The sequence below is a fragment of the Choloepus didactylus genome, chromosome 8 (assembly GCF_015220235.1).
Source record: "Choloepus didactylus isolate mChoDid1 chromosome 8, mChoDid1.pri, whole genome shotgun sequence".
NCBI classification, from domain to species: domain Eukaryota; kingdom Metazoa; phylum Chordata; class Mammalia; order Pilosa; family Megalonychidae; genus Choloepus; species Choloepus didactylus.
This window is the reverse complement of record NC_051314.1, coordinates 111,766,217-111,781,923: the sequence shown is the minus strand read 5'-3', so window position 1 is coordinate 111,781,923 and position 15,707 is coordinate 111,766,217. Positions and strand designations below refer to the sequence as shown.

The window sequence follows — 15,707 nt, the reverse complement described above, 5'->3', positions numbered from 1 at the left end:
TTCTCTGAGGAGGGAAATTTGGAAATGCGAAGGGTGATGAAGAATAATTTTAAAAGACATATACCGAAATAAAAGTATTTGATACTGTGCATGCATAATTTAGATATTTATAAGAAAGTAAATTTAAAACAATGTATAAACAAAAACTATATGGAACTAGTGTATTCAATGATAATTATGTGGAAGATGGGAGTCAGTGGCTCTCAAAGTGAAGTTAAATCATGCTAAGTTTCCTGAACTATTTGGGAGTATGACAGATACACTGACAAATTTTCAACACAGTGACATAGGACATCCCCTGGAAAAGTCTCCCTTCAGAATCAACTAATAAAAGGACAAATCCCACTTTCTTTGAACTCTGAAGAATGACAGAGACTGGAAAAGGACTCTACAAACACTGACCAAAGAAAAAGAAAAATAATCATCAAAATCAGGTAGGAGATTTGCCAGTCTGGAACCATTTCTCTCACTTCATCCCACACAACTTAGAAGCTGCAACTTAGAAGTATAGCCTGGGTTCCTCCTGCCACAGATTCAGACCATAGAGATACTCACAGCAGCAAGTCAGAACTCCACACATATCCAGCCCAGGTACTTATCTCCACAGAGACCAAGGGTGCAAAACAAGCAGCTGAGTGCCACATACAAAAGTGCCCCCAGGGGAAAAAAAGAGGGAGAGCACAGAACTGTTGGCAAAAGGTGCACATGCTCAATCCAGTCACTGATGACCTACCTAAAGGAGAAACAGACCTTTCTGGATTGATTCAACTTTCTGGATTCACCCTATCTGGGTCCCTGGGGCAAGATCTCATAACCAGTCTGAAACTGGAGGCAGAAAAGTCTCACAAGAAAAAAGGGGGGAAGGTGGTAGTAGAACTGGCTATTAGAAAGATGGGTCCTAGAATTGAAAACTGTAAGTAAAAGGGGGCACTGGGTAAGGGAGAGAATTTAAACAAATCATAGGAGCTCAGGAGAATATTCTGCACAGAAACAAAGAGAACAAATCAAGACTCCTGGAGAAGGAACAGAGGAAAGGAAGCTTTCTCCCAGAGGTGAAACAATTACACAAAAAGTACAATCTTAAAAACTGTACTGAATATCCAGGGCAAAAATCAGGTGAAGAAGAGCTGAGAAAATCTGAAAAGTTAAACACGGGCTGTTCTCAAGGTCCATAAAAAGTTGGACCACACATCAAACAAGAGCCTTAACACAAAGCCAATCAACAATAAAACCCTATACACCAACCGCTGAGCAGTAGTTTTGGCATCAAGCCTTGACCCGCAGCTTTGCTGGAGGCCGCAGCCAGTCCCAGGCCAGAACCATGTTTCGCTATCAGTATGACAATGATGTCACTGTTTGGAGACCTCAGGGCAGAATTCATCAAATTGAATATGCAATGGAAGCTGTCAAGCAAGGTTCAGCCACAGTTGGGCTGAAATCAAAAACCATGCAGTGTTAGTTGCATTGAAGAGGGCACAATCAGAGCTTGCAGCCCATCAAAAAAAAAAATTCACCACGTCGACAACCATACTGGAATCTCAACTGTGGGGTTTACTGCTGATGCTAGACTGTTGTGTAATTTCATGTGCCAGGAGTGTTTGGATTCCAGACTTGTATTTGACAGACCTCTTCCCATGCCTTGTCCTGTACGGCTAATTGGAAGCAAGACCCAGCTACCAACCCAACGATATGGCTGAAGACCATATGGTGTGGGACTGCTCATTGCTAGTTAGGATGATATGGGCCCTTATATTTTCCAAACCTATCCATCTGCTATTTTGACTGCAGAGCTATGTCCATTGGGGCCCGTTCTCAGTCAGCACATACTGACTTGGAGAGACATATGTCTGAGTTTGTGGAGTGTAATTTGAATGAACTGGTTAAACATGGTCTGCATACCTTAAGAGAGACACTTCCTGCAGAGCAGGACCTAATTACAAAGAATTTTTCCATTGGAATTGTTGATAAAGACTTGGAGTCTACAATCTATGATGATGATGATGTGTCTCCATTCCTGGAAAGTCTTGAAGAAAGACCACAGAGAAAGATTCAGCCTGCTCAACCTTCTGATGAACCTGCAGAAAAGGCTGATGAACCAACGGAACATTAAGTGATAAAGCAGACTATATATGTATTATCAAATATGTAACAATGCAGGAACATGTACCAGAATGACAATAATCTTTACTTTGAACCAAAAGGTGCAGAGTGGTGGAATAGGTTTGTTTTAGGAAGTGATTTTTTTCCAAGTAACCTAACTGTAACCATATAATGGGGTGCTTTTTAATTTTGAGAGGGGCTATATAATAATTTTCTAGAAAGTATAAGGTATCTATACTACTGTTTTTATATGATGAATTTAGTGTCTTTGTGGTTTTAAATTCAACTGTGAAATAAAATTGTTTTACCCCCAAAAAACAAAAAAAAAAAAAAACCCTATACAAGAGGGAGAAACTGACCTTCAGAGTTAACTCATAGAGACAATCAGATGCCCAGACATCAGCAAAAAATTACAAACCATATTAAGAAACAGGAAGATATAGTTCAGACAAGGGAAAAAATTAAAACTTAAGAGGAGACATAGAATTTGAAACAACTAAACACACAAGTTTAAGTTAATCTCCTAAATCAATTCAAGGAGATGAAGTAAAATATGGTTATAGAGCTAAAGAATATTAAGAAGACAGTGTGTGAGCATAAAGAAGAATCTGAAAGTTTAAAAAGAAACATAACAGAATTTGGGGGATGAAAGGTACAATAATGGAGATTAAAAATAAACTAAAGACATACAACAGCAGGTTTGAACAGGCAGGAGAAAGAATCAGCAAGCTAGAAGACAAGATGATCAAAATCATGGTCATACAAACAGAGAAAAGAAGAGAAAAAATTAAGCAGTGTCTCAGGGACATAAGTGACAGCATGCAGCATAAAAACATATGCATCATAGGTCTCCCAGAAGGAAAAGAGAAAGGAAAGGGGGCAGAAAGAATATTTGAGGAAATAATGGCCAAAAATTTCCCAACTATTATGAAAGACATAACTATATCTGCCAAGAAGTGCAACACCCTCCAGAATAAACCCTAACAGACCTAATCAAAGATACATACTAACCACAATAAGAGAATCTTGAAAGCAGCAAGAGAAAAGTAATTCATCACATACAAGGGATTCTCATAAGACTAAGTTCCAATTTCTCATCAAAAACCATAGAGGCGAGAGGCAGTGGTATGATACATTTAAGGTAGTGAAAGAAAAAAACTGCCAGCCTAGAATTCTTTCTCTGGCAAAATCGTCCTTCAAAAATGAGGGAGACACCAGGGGAATTCCTTATACTCTTGTAAGTACTGGGGACTACCAATTTAGTAGGCTGAGCCCTTGATCTTGGGGCTTGCCCTAATGAAGCTTATTGCTGCATAAGAGAGGCTAAGCCTACTTATAAGTGTGCTAAAGAGTCACCCCCAGAAAACCTCTTTTGTTGCTTCGATGTGGTCTTTCTCTAAGCCACCTTGGCAAGTGGACTCACTGCCCTCCCCCCCCAACAGGAGAAATGACTCCCAAGGTGATAAATCTCCCTGGCAACATGGGACATGACTCCCAGGGATGAGCCTCGTCCCAGCATCATGGGATTGAGAAAGCCTTCTGGACCAATGCAGGGTAAGAGAAATGAAACAAAATAAAGTTTCAACGGATCGGGGAGGTCAAATGGAGTCAAGAGGTCATTCTGGAGGTTATTTTTATGCATTATATAGTTATCCCCTTTTAGTTTTTAGTGTATTATTATAGCTAGAAGGAACTACATGAAACTGTTGAACTGCAATCCAGAAGCCTTGATTCTTAAAGACAACTGTATAACTATATAGTTTATATGGTGTGACCATGTGATTGTGAAAACCTTGTGGCTCACACTCCCTTTTTCCAGTGTATGGAAAGATGAGTACAAAAATGGGGACAAAAAATTAAATGAATAATACGGAGGCATGGGGGTGGGGGGGTGTTTGGGTGTTCTTATTTACTTTTATTTTTATTCTTATTTTTATTTTTATCGGAGTAATGAACGTGTTCAAGGACTGATTGCGGTGATGAATGCACAACTATATGATGATACAGTGAACAAGTGATTGTATCCTGTGGACGATTGTGTGGTATGCGACTATATCTCAACAAAATTTCAGGGGAAAAAAAAGTAAATGACACTCTGAAAGGAATTATTCTAGTGAAAGTATCTCCCACCTTACATAACTACCAGGGTAGTCAATGAGTGGATATTAAAGATATTTTTAAAAATATGAATACTGTATTTCTGATACTTCATGCTCATCACTAAAAGTTTGCCTGGACATTTAAAACATGAAAATCTACAACCAATACATTTTCATAAGTCCATTTCTGATTTAGACATGTTTGTTGATATGTTTATACATCACATTAATCAAAAAAAATGCATTTAGAAACATGGAGGACATGACCACACATCAATAAAAATTTTTTAAATACTACTTAACTTCTCCCTCCTACATGGGACCTGACTCCCAAGGGTGTAAATCTCCCTCACAACACAGGATATGACTCTGGGGATGAATCTGGACCTGGCATCATGGGATTGAGAACATCTGCTTGACCAAAAGGGGGATGCAAAATGAAATGAAATAAAGCTTCAGTGGCTGAGAGATTTCAAATGGAGTTGAGAGGTCACTCTGGTGGACATTCTCACACACTATATAGATAACACTTTTTAGGTTTTAATGTATTGGAATAGCTAGAAGTAAATACCTGAAACTATCAAACTCCAACCCAGTAGCCTTGACTCTTGAAGACAATTGTGTATCAACAATGTAGCTTACAAGGGGTGACAGTGTGATTGTGAAAACCTTGTGGATCGCAGTCTCTTTTTTCAGTATATGGATGGATGAATATAAAAATGGGGACAAAAACTAAATTAAAAATAGGGTGAGATGGAGGGGATGATTTGGGTGTTCTTTTTTACTTTCATTTTTTATTTTTATTCTGATTCTTTCCGGTGTAAGGAAAATGTTCAAAAATAGATTGGGGTGATGAATGCATAACTATGTGATGGTACTGTGAACAGCTGATTGTACACCATAGATGATTGTATGGTATGTGAATATATCTCAATAAAACTGAATTTAATTAAAAAAATAATATCATGGGGATATACTTCCATATACTACTTAGGATGCCATGTGATTTAATCTATAATGTCATTTTCTCCTGCCACTCTATAAGGTTGGTATTTTTATTATTTCTATTTTCAAATGAGGAAACTAGGGCTCAGAGTGGGTAAGTTGCACAAAGTTGCACAGCCAATAACTGACAAAGCAGAGGGTTAGATTCCAGAACCATGTCCCCTAAAAACCACACCACACTCTTTGTCTACATAATAAAATTTAACCATGCAAAAAGAAAAAAAAAATACTTAACTTGAAAAAAAAATCAGGAATAGTTTAAGATATTCATAGATAAACAGAAACTGATAGACTCTGCCAACAAAAGACCTACCTCGCAAAAATTACTAAAGGGAATTCTGCAAGTTGAAAGGAAAAGATGGGAGAGAATGGCTTACAATAGTGTTAAGAAATGAAGATATTCAATAAAGGTAGCTAAAAGGGTAAATGCAAAACTCAGTACTGCATAATCAACATACAACCCTACTCTTTAATTCTTTTAAGAATCAGAATACAGTTGAACAAGAAAATATCATATTTCATGATAATGGACATGGAAAATATAAAGAGGCAACATGGGACAAAAACAACATAAAGAAAGAAAATAGAGGGATATGGGAACAGAGAGTACATATGCTATTGAAGTTAAGTTGGTATCTTTTCAAATTAGTAGGTTATAGATGGATGTTGTATAACACAAACCTCAGGTTACCAACAAAGAAAGTATTTAAAAAATATACAGAAACAGAAATGAGAAAGTGATCACTCAGATACATCACAAAAGCTTAACTATATAGAAAAAGAGTCTGCAATAAAGAAAAAGAGAGGCAAAAAAAAAAATGACCTATAAAAACTACAGGACAAAATGGCTGAAGGAAGTAATGCCTTTGCAGTAATAACACTGAATGTTAATGGATTAAACTCCCCAAACAAAAGACACAGAGTGGCAGAATGGATAAAAAAGCATTATCCAATTCAATGCAATACCAGTTAAAATCACAACAACCTACTTTGCAGAAATAGAAAAACCAATAACCAAATTTATTTGGAAGGGCAGGTGCCCAGAATAGCCAAAAACACCTTGAGAAAGAGGAACAAAGTGGGAGGTTTCACACTACCTGACTTTGAAGCATATTACAAAGCTACAGTTCTCAAAACAGCATGGTACTGGCATAAGGACAGAGATACCAACCAATGGAATCACACTGAGTATTCAGAAATACTCTGGCATCTATGGGCAATTGATCTTTCCTAAGGCAGTCAAGCCAAAGCAACTGGGACAGAGCAGCCTCTTCAACAAATGGTGTTTGGAGAACTGAATATCCATTTCCAAAAGAATGAAAGAGGACTCCTACCTCATACCTTATACAAAAATTAACCCCAAGTGGATCAAAGACTTAAACATAAGTGCTAAGACCATAAGACTCTTAGAAGAAAACGTAGGGCAATATCTTAAATACCTTGTGATAGGAGGTGGTTTCCTAGATCTTACACCCAAAGCATGAGCAACCAAAGAACAAACAGACAAATGGGATCTCCTCAAAATCAAACACTTTTGTACATCAAAGGACTTTGTTTAAAAAGTAAAAAGGCAGCCTACACAATGGGAGACAATATTTGGAAACCACATATCAGATACGTGGTTAATATCCCGAATATATAAAGCAATGCTACAACTCAACAACAGAAAGACAACCCAATTAAAAAATGGGCAAAAGACATGCACAGACACTTGGCTCAAAATACAAATGGCTCAAAAACATACGAAAAAATGCTCAACTTCACTGGCTATTAGGGAAATGCAAATCAAAACCACAATGAGATATCATCTCACACCTACCAGAATGGCCATTATCCAAAAAACAGAAAATTGCAAGTGCTGGAGAGGATGTGGAGAAAGAGGCACTCATTCATTGTTGTTGGGAATGTAGAATGGTGCAACCACTCTGGAAGACAGTGTGGCAGTTCCTCAAGAAGCTAAGTATAGATTTGCCATATGACCCAGCTATTCCATCGCTAGGTATATACTCAGAGGAACTGAAACTTAAGACACAAACAGACATTTGCAAACTGATGTTTATTGCAGCATTATTCACGATTGCCAAGAGATGGAAACAGCCCAAATGTCCATCAATGGACGAGTGGATAAACAAACTGTGGTATATACACATGATGGAATATTATGCAGCTGTAAGATAGAACAAAGACATGAATCATATAATAACGTGGATGAACCTTGAGGACATTATGTTGAGTGAAGTTAGCCAGAAACAAAAGGACAGACACTGTATGGTCTCACTAATATGAACAAACATTAATGAACAAACTTTGAGAGTTAAAAGCTGACAGGAGATAGAAAGAGGGTAGAGATTAGGCATTTGATGCTGAAGGACTACAGAATGTTCAGCAGGATTGATTGTATAGATCCAGAAATAGATAGCATAATACTGTATGATGGTAGCACAGTATTGTAAGTAAAAGAAACAAAGATGTCTGTGAGTAAAGCTGAAAGAGGTGGGATAGGGAATGTATGACACCAGAGGTAAAGATAGATGATAAAGACTGGGACTATATAACTTGGCAAAAACTGGAGTGGCCAATGACTGTTACTAAATGTACAAATACAAAAATGTTTTTGCATGTGGGAGAGCAAATGAATGTCAACCATGCAGAGTTTTGAAAAAGGGATGGTATTTGGGAAAAAACATAATCAAAGCAAACTGGAGTCTATGGTCAACAGTAACATTGTAATATGCTTCCATTAAATGTAATTAATGCAATATACCAATGGTAAGCGTGTATGAGAAGGGGATATAGGGGATAGATATGGGATTCTTGGTAGTGGTTTTATTTTCTGTCCTTACTATTATATTGTATTGTATGACATGTTACTTTTCTTTTTATCAGCTTTTTTATTATTCACTAAAAAAAAAAAAAAAAAACAATTTTTTTGCAGTAATCAATATGTTCAAGTGCTGACTGTGGTGATAAATGTACAACTTTATGATGATACCATGAATGACTGACTGTACACTGTGGATAAATGTATGACATGTGAATATAACTCTATAAAATTGTAGGAAAAAAAAATATATAGGAGTAAAAGTGTTGGAGAAAACAAGGAGAGAGGGATGTACCTACCTACTGTTGATGAGGAGGCAGAATGATGTAGCCTTTCTGAGGGTCAGTTTGGTGGTTCCACAAAAAGCTAAGTATGTGGGGGCCATAAAGTCCTGCAACCTCACTATGGGTTATGTACTTGTAAGATCTGAGAACAGAGACATGAATGGACATTTGCACACTGGTGTTCATGGAGGCAGCATTCATGATTTACAATGGGTGGAGGTGGCCTAAGGGTACATAGACTGAGGAACAGAATGGTGAACTGTAGTACACACATACAATGGAATATTGAGCAACTACGAGGAATGAAGCTGTGAGACATGCAATGAGGTGAATGGATTCTGAATACAGTATTTGAGCGAAGTACACCAGAAATAAAGGCAAACACTATAATGCCTCACCAATATGGACCAACTACAATGTGTAAACTCAGAATTGAATCTTAAAACACAGTCTAAGAGGTGAATGATTATTGTAATGGTCCCTAGATTGTAAGCTCTTACAGAAGTCAAATTTATTCCTGAATTGTAATGGCTATCCCCAAACTCTGAGATGTTGATCCCTTGGTGTATGACCTGATTGGTCTCTGGAACAATGCATAACTCTGTGACACCTGAAACTCAGAGCTGGAGCTCGGCAGATATGAATGTCAGTATTAATGCATACAACAACCGTTAAGAAAAAAAAAAAAAAAAAAGCTGAAAAAGAGCCCAGACTTCAATTAGTAATATAAATGAGGCAGATCTGGTTAAGACTAGGGCAAACCGGGCCAAAGGGTAAAGGTCGAAACTGACTGTGTTTTAAAACTTCAACTTCCATGTGAGACCAAGGGAAGAGATGACTATTTGGTCTGTATTTTCCAAACAGTATAACCCTACAGTCAGTTTGTTCAAACACCACAATTACATGGAACTTTGAATAGGAAGTGAAATACTGTAGGTTAGTAGAGGTTACAGTGAAATTGTGACACATCCCAAAGTAATTTGTGCAGAGAATAAAAATACATTTACAGGGCCCCCCTGAGGAGCTGGGGGAAAGTGCGGAAGTGTTGGACTCCTCACCTAGACTGATGTTGATGTTGTCACAGACATTAGGACTGGTGGTTTGATGTGCTGAGCCCTCTATCATGGGACTTGCCCTTATGAAGCTCATTACTGCAAAGGAGAGGCTAAACTTGCATATAATCGTGCCTAAGAGTCTCCCCCGAGCACCTCTTTGTTGCTCAGATGTGGCCCTCACTCTCCCTCTAACCAAGCCACCTCAGCAGGTGAACTCACTGCCTTCTCCCCTACATGGGAACCAACACCCAGGGGTGTAACTCTCCCTGGCAATGCAGGATATGACTCCCGGGGATGAATCTAGACCTGGCATCATTGGATTGAGAATATCTTCCAGAACCAAAGAGGGATGCAAAATGAGACAAAATAGTTTCAGTGGCTGAGAGATTTCAAATGGAGTCGAGAGCTCACTCTGGTGCACATTCTTACGCACTATATAGACCACACCTCTTAGGTTTTAATGTATTGGAATAGCTAGAAGTAAATACCTGAAACTATCAAACTCCAACCCAGTAGTCTGGACTCCTGAAGACAATTGTATAACAATGTAGATTACAAGGGGTGACAGTGTGATTGTGAAAACCTTGTAGATCACACTCCCTTTAGTGTATGGATGGATGAGTAGAAAAATGGGGACAAAAACTAAATGAAAAATAGGGTGGGATGAGGGGGATGATTTGGGTGTTCTTTTTTTACTTTTATTTTTTATTCTTATTCTGATTCTTTCTGATGTAAGGAAAATGCTCAGAAATAGATTGTGGTGATGAATGCTTAACTATATATTCGTACTGTGAACAGTTGATTGTATACCATGGATGACTGCATGGTATGTGAATATATTTCAATAAAACTGAATTTAATTTAAAAAAAAAAACACAATGAGATATCATCTCATACCTACCAGAATGGCCATTATCCAAAAAACAGAAAATTACAAGTGCTGGAGAGGATGTGGAGAAAGAGGCACACTTATTCATTGTTGGTGGGAAAGTAGAATGGTGCAACCACTTCGGAAGACAGTGTGGAAGTTCCTCAGGAAGCTAAATATAGATTTGCCATATGACCCAGTTATTCTACTGCTAGGTATATACTCAAAGGAACTGAAAGTTAAGACACAAATGGACATTTGTCAACCGATCTTTATTGCAGCATTATTCACAATTACCAAGAGATAGAAGCAGCCCAAATGTCCATTAATGGACGAGTGGATAAACACAGTGTGGTATATACAAATGATGGAATATTATGCAGCTGCAAGACAGAACAAAGACATGGAACATATAATAATGTGGATGAACCTTGAGGACATTATGTTGAGTGAAGTTAGCCAGAAACAAAAAGACAAATACTGTATGGTGTCTCTAATATGAACTAACATTAGTGAGCAAACTTTGAGAGTTAAAAGTTGATAACACAGGCTACCAGGAGATAGAAAGAGGGTAGAGATCAGGCATTTGATGCTGAAGGACTACAGAATGTTCAGCAGGATTGATTGTATAGATCCAGAAATAAATAGCATAATACTGTGTGATGGTAACACAATATTGAAAGTACACTGAACAAAGACATCTGTGAGTAAGGCTGAGAGAGGTGAGATAGGATAACATATGACACCAGATGTAAAGATACATGATAAAGACTGGGACTGTATAATCTGGCAAAAACTGGAGTGGCCAATGACTGTTACTAAATGTACAAATATAAAAATGTTCTCACATGTGGGAGAGCAAACGAATGTCAACCATGCAAAGTGTTGAAAAAGGGATGGTATTTGGGAAAAAAAAATAATCAAAGCAAACTGGAGTCTATAGTCAACAGTAACATCGTAATATGCTTCCATTAAATGTAACAAAGGCAATATACCAAAGTTAAATGCATATGAGGGGGATATAAGGGAGGGATATGGGTTGGGCAGAAGGACTAGTCAAAGAAACAATGACAGAGGACTGCTTAAATTTAGTAAAAGATGTAAATATTCACTTCTAAGTAGCACAGAGAACACAAAACAGGATAAATATGAAGAAAAATACACCTGTCATATATCAATTATATTCTCAAATGCAAAGGACAAGGAAAGAGTTCTGAAAGCTGCAAGAGAAAAGCAACATGTTATGTACAAGCGAGTCCCAATTACATTGAGTGCCAATTTCTCCTCAGAAACCATGGAGGCAAGAAGACAGTGGGTTGAAATATTTGAAGTACTGAAAGAAAACAACTGCCAGGCAAGAATTTTACATCCAGGGAGACTCTTTTTCAAAAATAAGGCTGAAATCAAGACATTCTCAGATAAACAACAGCACTTAGCATGTTAGGAATTGAAGGAAACTTCCTCAACATGATAAAGGGCATATGTAAAGCCCACAGTTAACACTGTACCTAATGGGGAAAAACTGAAAACTTTCCCACTGATATTGGGAACAAGACAAGGATGCCCAATGCCACCACAGTTATTCAACATCGTACTGGAAGTTCTTGCCAGAACAATTAGGCAACAAAAGGAAATAAAAGGCATTCAGATTGGAAAAGAAGAAGTAAAACTTTCCGTATTTAAAGATGATTTGCTCCTATATGCAGAAAATCCTGAAAAATCCAAAACAAAGCTCCTAGAACTAATAAATGAAAATGTGGCAGGGTACAAGATCAACATCCAAAAATCAGTAGAGTTTCTATACACAAGCAATGAGTGATCAGAAGAAGAAATTTACAATAGCAACTATAAGAATCAAATATCCAGGAATAAATCTAACCAAAAATGTAAAGGACATGTACACAAAAAAACTACAAAACATTGCTAAAAGAAATTATATAAGGCCTAAATAAATGGAAGGACATTCTGTGTTTATGAATTGGAAGACTAAATATTGTTAAGCTATCAATACTATCCAAAGCAATTTACAGATTCAATGGAATCCCAATCAAAATTCCAACAACCTTCATTGCAGAAATGGAAAAGCCAATTATCAAATTTATATGGAGGGAGAACCTAAGATGGCAGCTAGGAGAGACAGGGAAAAAAAACACCTCCATGAAAAATACTACATAAAAGCCAGAAAGTGACCCAGAATACCAGTTCCAGCAATGCACCAGCTGGACAAGGTCTGCTAAATCCACAGACACCATGCACTTGGTGAAACCGGGAGTCTGCTTTCTGAAATGAGCGAGTAAGCCGCTGAATATCAGGCAGCCACGCTGCAGTGTGGGGAACCTGAGGGTTGGCATTTGGAGGCAGACTAGTTCTTTTATTAAAAAAACCCAAAAGCGGCTCCAGATATGGCAGCGAGAACTGCACAGTGAAGTGTGGCAGGAACAGGCTGTGCGAATGCCTCAATATCTGGCATGGAAGATAGCCTTTCACACACCCGTTGCTAATAGTCTCAGAGCAAGGAAGGCAAAGGTTAGCCAAAAGGGGAAAAAAACCACGCTCCTTGCAGCCATCTTCCCAGCGGGATGGGAACATTCCTGCCCAGCGCCAGAGCCACAGCTCAGAACCATGCCAAAAACCCAATGTAACAGGAAGTGTTTCCAGCAACATGCGCACATGCCACAATATCAGGCGTAGACAATAGCCTTTCGCGCACCCACAGCTAATTGTCCCAGAGCTGGGAAGGCAGAGCTGTGTGAAAGGGGGGAAATTAACATGCCCCATAAAGCCATCCTTACAGCAGGCTGGGAACACCCCTACAGGGCCTGGCCGCCCAGAACTTCCCTTGCAGGATGGCGTGCACTTGTGACGTAGCACAACCTTCCCTCAGCAGAGGCCCTTAAAGGGCACGACTTGGAAGAGGGACCCACTCGGAAATCCCATGGACCCTACACAAATACCAAGGACTTGCGGGTCAGCAACAGAGACAATCTGTGGCGAGACTGAAATGAAGGTTTAGACTCTTGCAACAGCCTTAAATCTCCAGGAACACCTGGGAGGTTTGATTATTAAAGCTGCCCTCCCTCCCTAACTGCTCAGACACATGCCCCACATTCAGGGCAGACAGCACCAACAACACACTCAAACTTGGTGCACCAATTGGACCCCACAAGAATCAGACTCCCACAATACCACAAAGACAAAGTTGTGTAGACTGACTTGAGGGAATAGGTGACTCATGGATGCCATCTGCTGGTTAGTTAGAGAAAGTGTACACCTCCAAGCTGCAGATCTGACAAATCAGAGATTAGTCTTTGAATAATCCTACATATCCTAAAAGAACCCTATCAATTAAAGCAAATGCCAAGAGGCCAAAAACAACAGAAAATTTTAAAGCATATGATAAAATCAGATGATATGGATAACCCAAACTCAAATACCCAACTCAAAAGATCAGAGGAGACACTGTACTTGGAGCAATTAGTCAAAGAACTAAAGACAAACAATGAGAGCATGGCACAGGATATAAAGGACATGAAGAAGAGCACGGCACAGGATATAAAGGACATGAAGAAGACCCTAGAAGAGCATAAAGAAGAAACTGCAAGAGTAAATAAAAAAATAGATGATCTTATGGAAGTAAAAGAACTGTTGACCAAATTAAAAAGATTCTGAATACTCACAGTACAAGACTAGTGGAAGCTGAACAATGAATCAGCGACCTCAAGGACCACAAAATGGAAAATGAAAGAACAAAAGAAAGAATGGGGAAAAATATCGAAAAAATCGAAACGGACTTCAGGGATATGATAGATAAAATAAAATGTCCAAATATAAGACTAATTGGTGTCCCAGAAGGAGAAAAGAAGGGTAAAGGTCTAGAAAGAGTATTCAAAGAAATTGTTGGGGAAAACTTCCCCAACCTTCTACACAATATAAATACACAAAGCATAAATGCCCAGCGAACTCCAAATAGAATAAATCCAAATAAATCCACTCCAAGACATATTCTGATCAGACTGTCAAATACTGAAGAGAAGGAGCAAGTTCTGAAAGCAGCAAGAGAAAAGCAATTCACCACATACAAAGGAAACAACATAAGACTAAGTAATGACTACTCAGCGGCCACCATGGAGGTGAGAAGGCAGTGGCATGACATATTTAAAATTCTGAGAGGGAAAAATTTCCAACCAAGAATACTTTATCCACCAAAGCTCTCCTTCAAATTTGAGGGAGAGCTTAAATTTTTCACAGACAAACAAATGCTGAGAGATTTTCCTAATATAAGACCTGCCCTACTTGAGATACTAAAGGGAGCCCTACTGACAGAGAAACAAAGAAAGGAGAGAGAGAGACGGAGAAAGGTTCAGTACTAAAGAGATTCAATATTGGTTCATTAAAGGACAATAAGAGAGATAGGGAAAAAATATATCTGACAAACATAAACCAAAGGATAGGATGGCTGATTCAAGAAATGCCTTCACAGCAATAACATTGAATGTAAATAGATTAAACTCCCCAATTAAAAGATACAAGTTGGCAGAATGGATCAAAAAAAATGAACCATCAATATGTTGCATACAAGAGACTCATCTTAGACACAGGGACACAAAGAAATTGAAAGTGAAAGGATGGAAAAAATATTTCATGCATGCTACAGCCAAAACAAAGCAGGAGTAGCAATATTAATCTCAGATAAAATAGACTTTAAATGCAAGGATGTTAGGAGAGACAAAGAAGGCCACTATATGCTAATAAAAGGGGCAATTCAAGAAGAAGAAATAACAATCATAAATGTTTATGCACCCAATCATGGTGCCACAAAATACATGAGAGAAACACTGGCAAAACTAAAGGAAGCAATGGATGTTTCCACAATAATTGTGGAATTCTATCTCTCCTATAGATAGATCAACCAGACCGAAGACCAATAAGGAAACTGAAAACCTGAACAATCGGATAAATGAACTTGATTCAACAGACATATATAGAACATTACATCCCAAATCACCAGGATACACATTCTTCTCTAGTGATCACGGAACTTTCTCCAGAATAGACCATATGCTGGGACATAAAACAAGCCTCAATAAATTTAAAAAAATTGAAATTATTCAAAGCACATTCTCTGACCACAATGGAATACAATTAGAAGTCAATAACCATCAGAGACTTAGAGAATTTACAAACACCTGGAAGCTAAACAACACACTCCTCAAATAAATGGTTTATAATGTAGAATGTAGGGGAACTAGCGATAGAGAGCAATTAATGAAGGGGGAACGATAACCCAATAAGAACAGATAAGCTATCGTGGGTAAATTTAACATTCTGGAAATGCCCAGGAATGACTATGGTTTGTTAATTTCTGATGGGTATGGTAGGAACGAGTTCACAGAAATGTTGCTAGATTAGGTTATTTTCTTGGGGTAGAGTAGGAACATGTTGGAAGTAAAGTAGTTATTTCAGGTTAGTTGTCTT

General features: G+C 38.2%; 1 protein-coding gene and 1 pseudogene across 3 annotated transcripts in view; one reads left to right on the top strand and one right to left on the bottom strand.

Annotated features, from left to right (window-relative positions):
* SLCO1A2 (solute carrier organic anion transporter family member 1A2) overlaps positions 1 to 15,707 on the bottom strand; it is a 201,948-nt gene that overhangs the window by 167,809 nt on the left and 18,432 nt on the right. The window lies entirely within an intron of this gene.
* Positions 1,322 to 2,110, top strand: LOC119541295 (annotated as a pseudogene).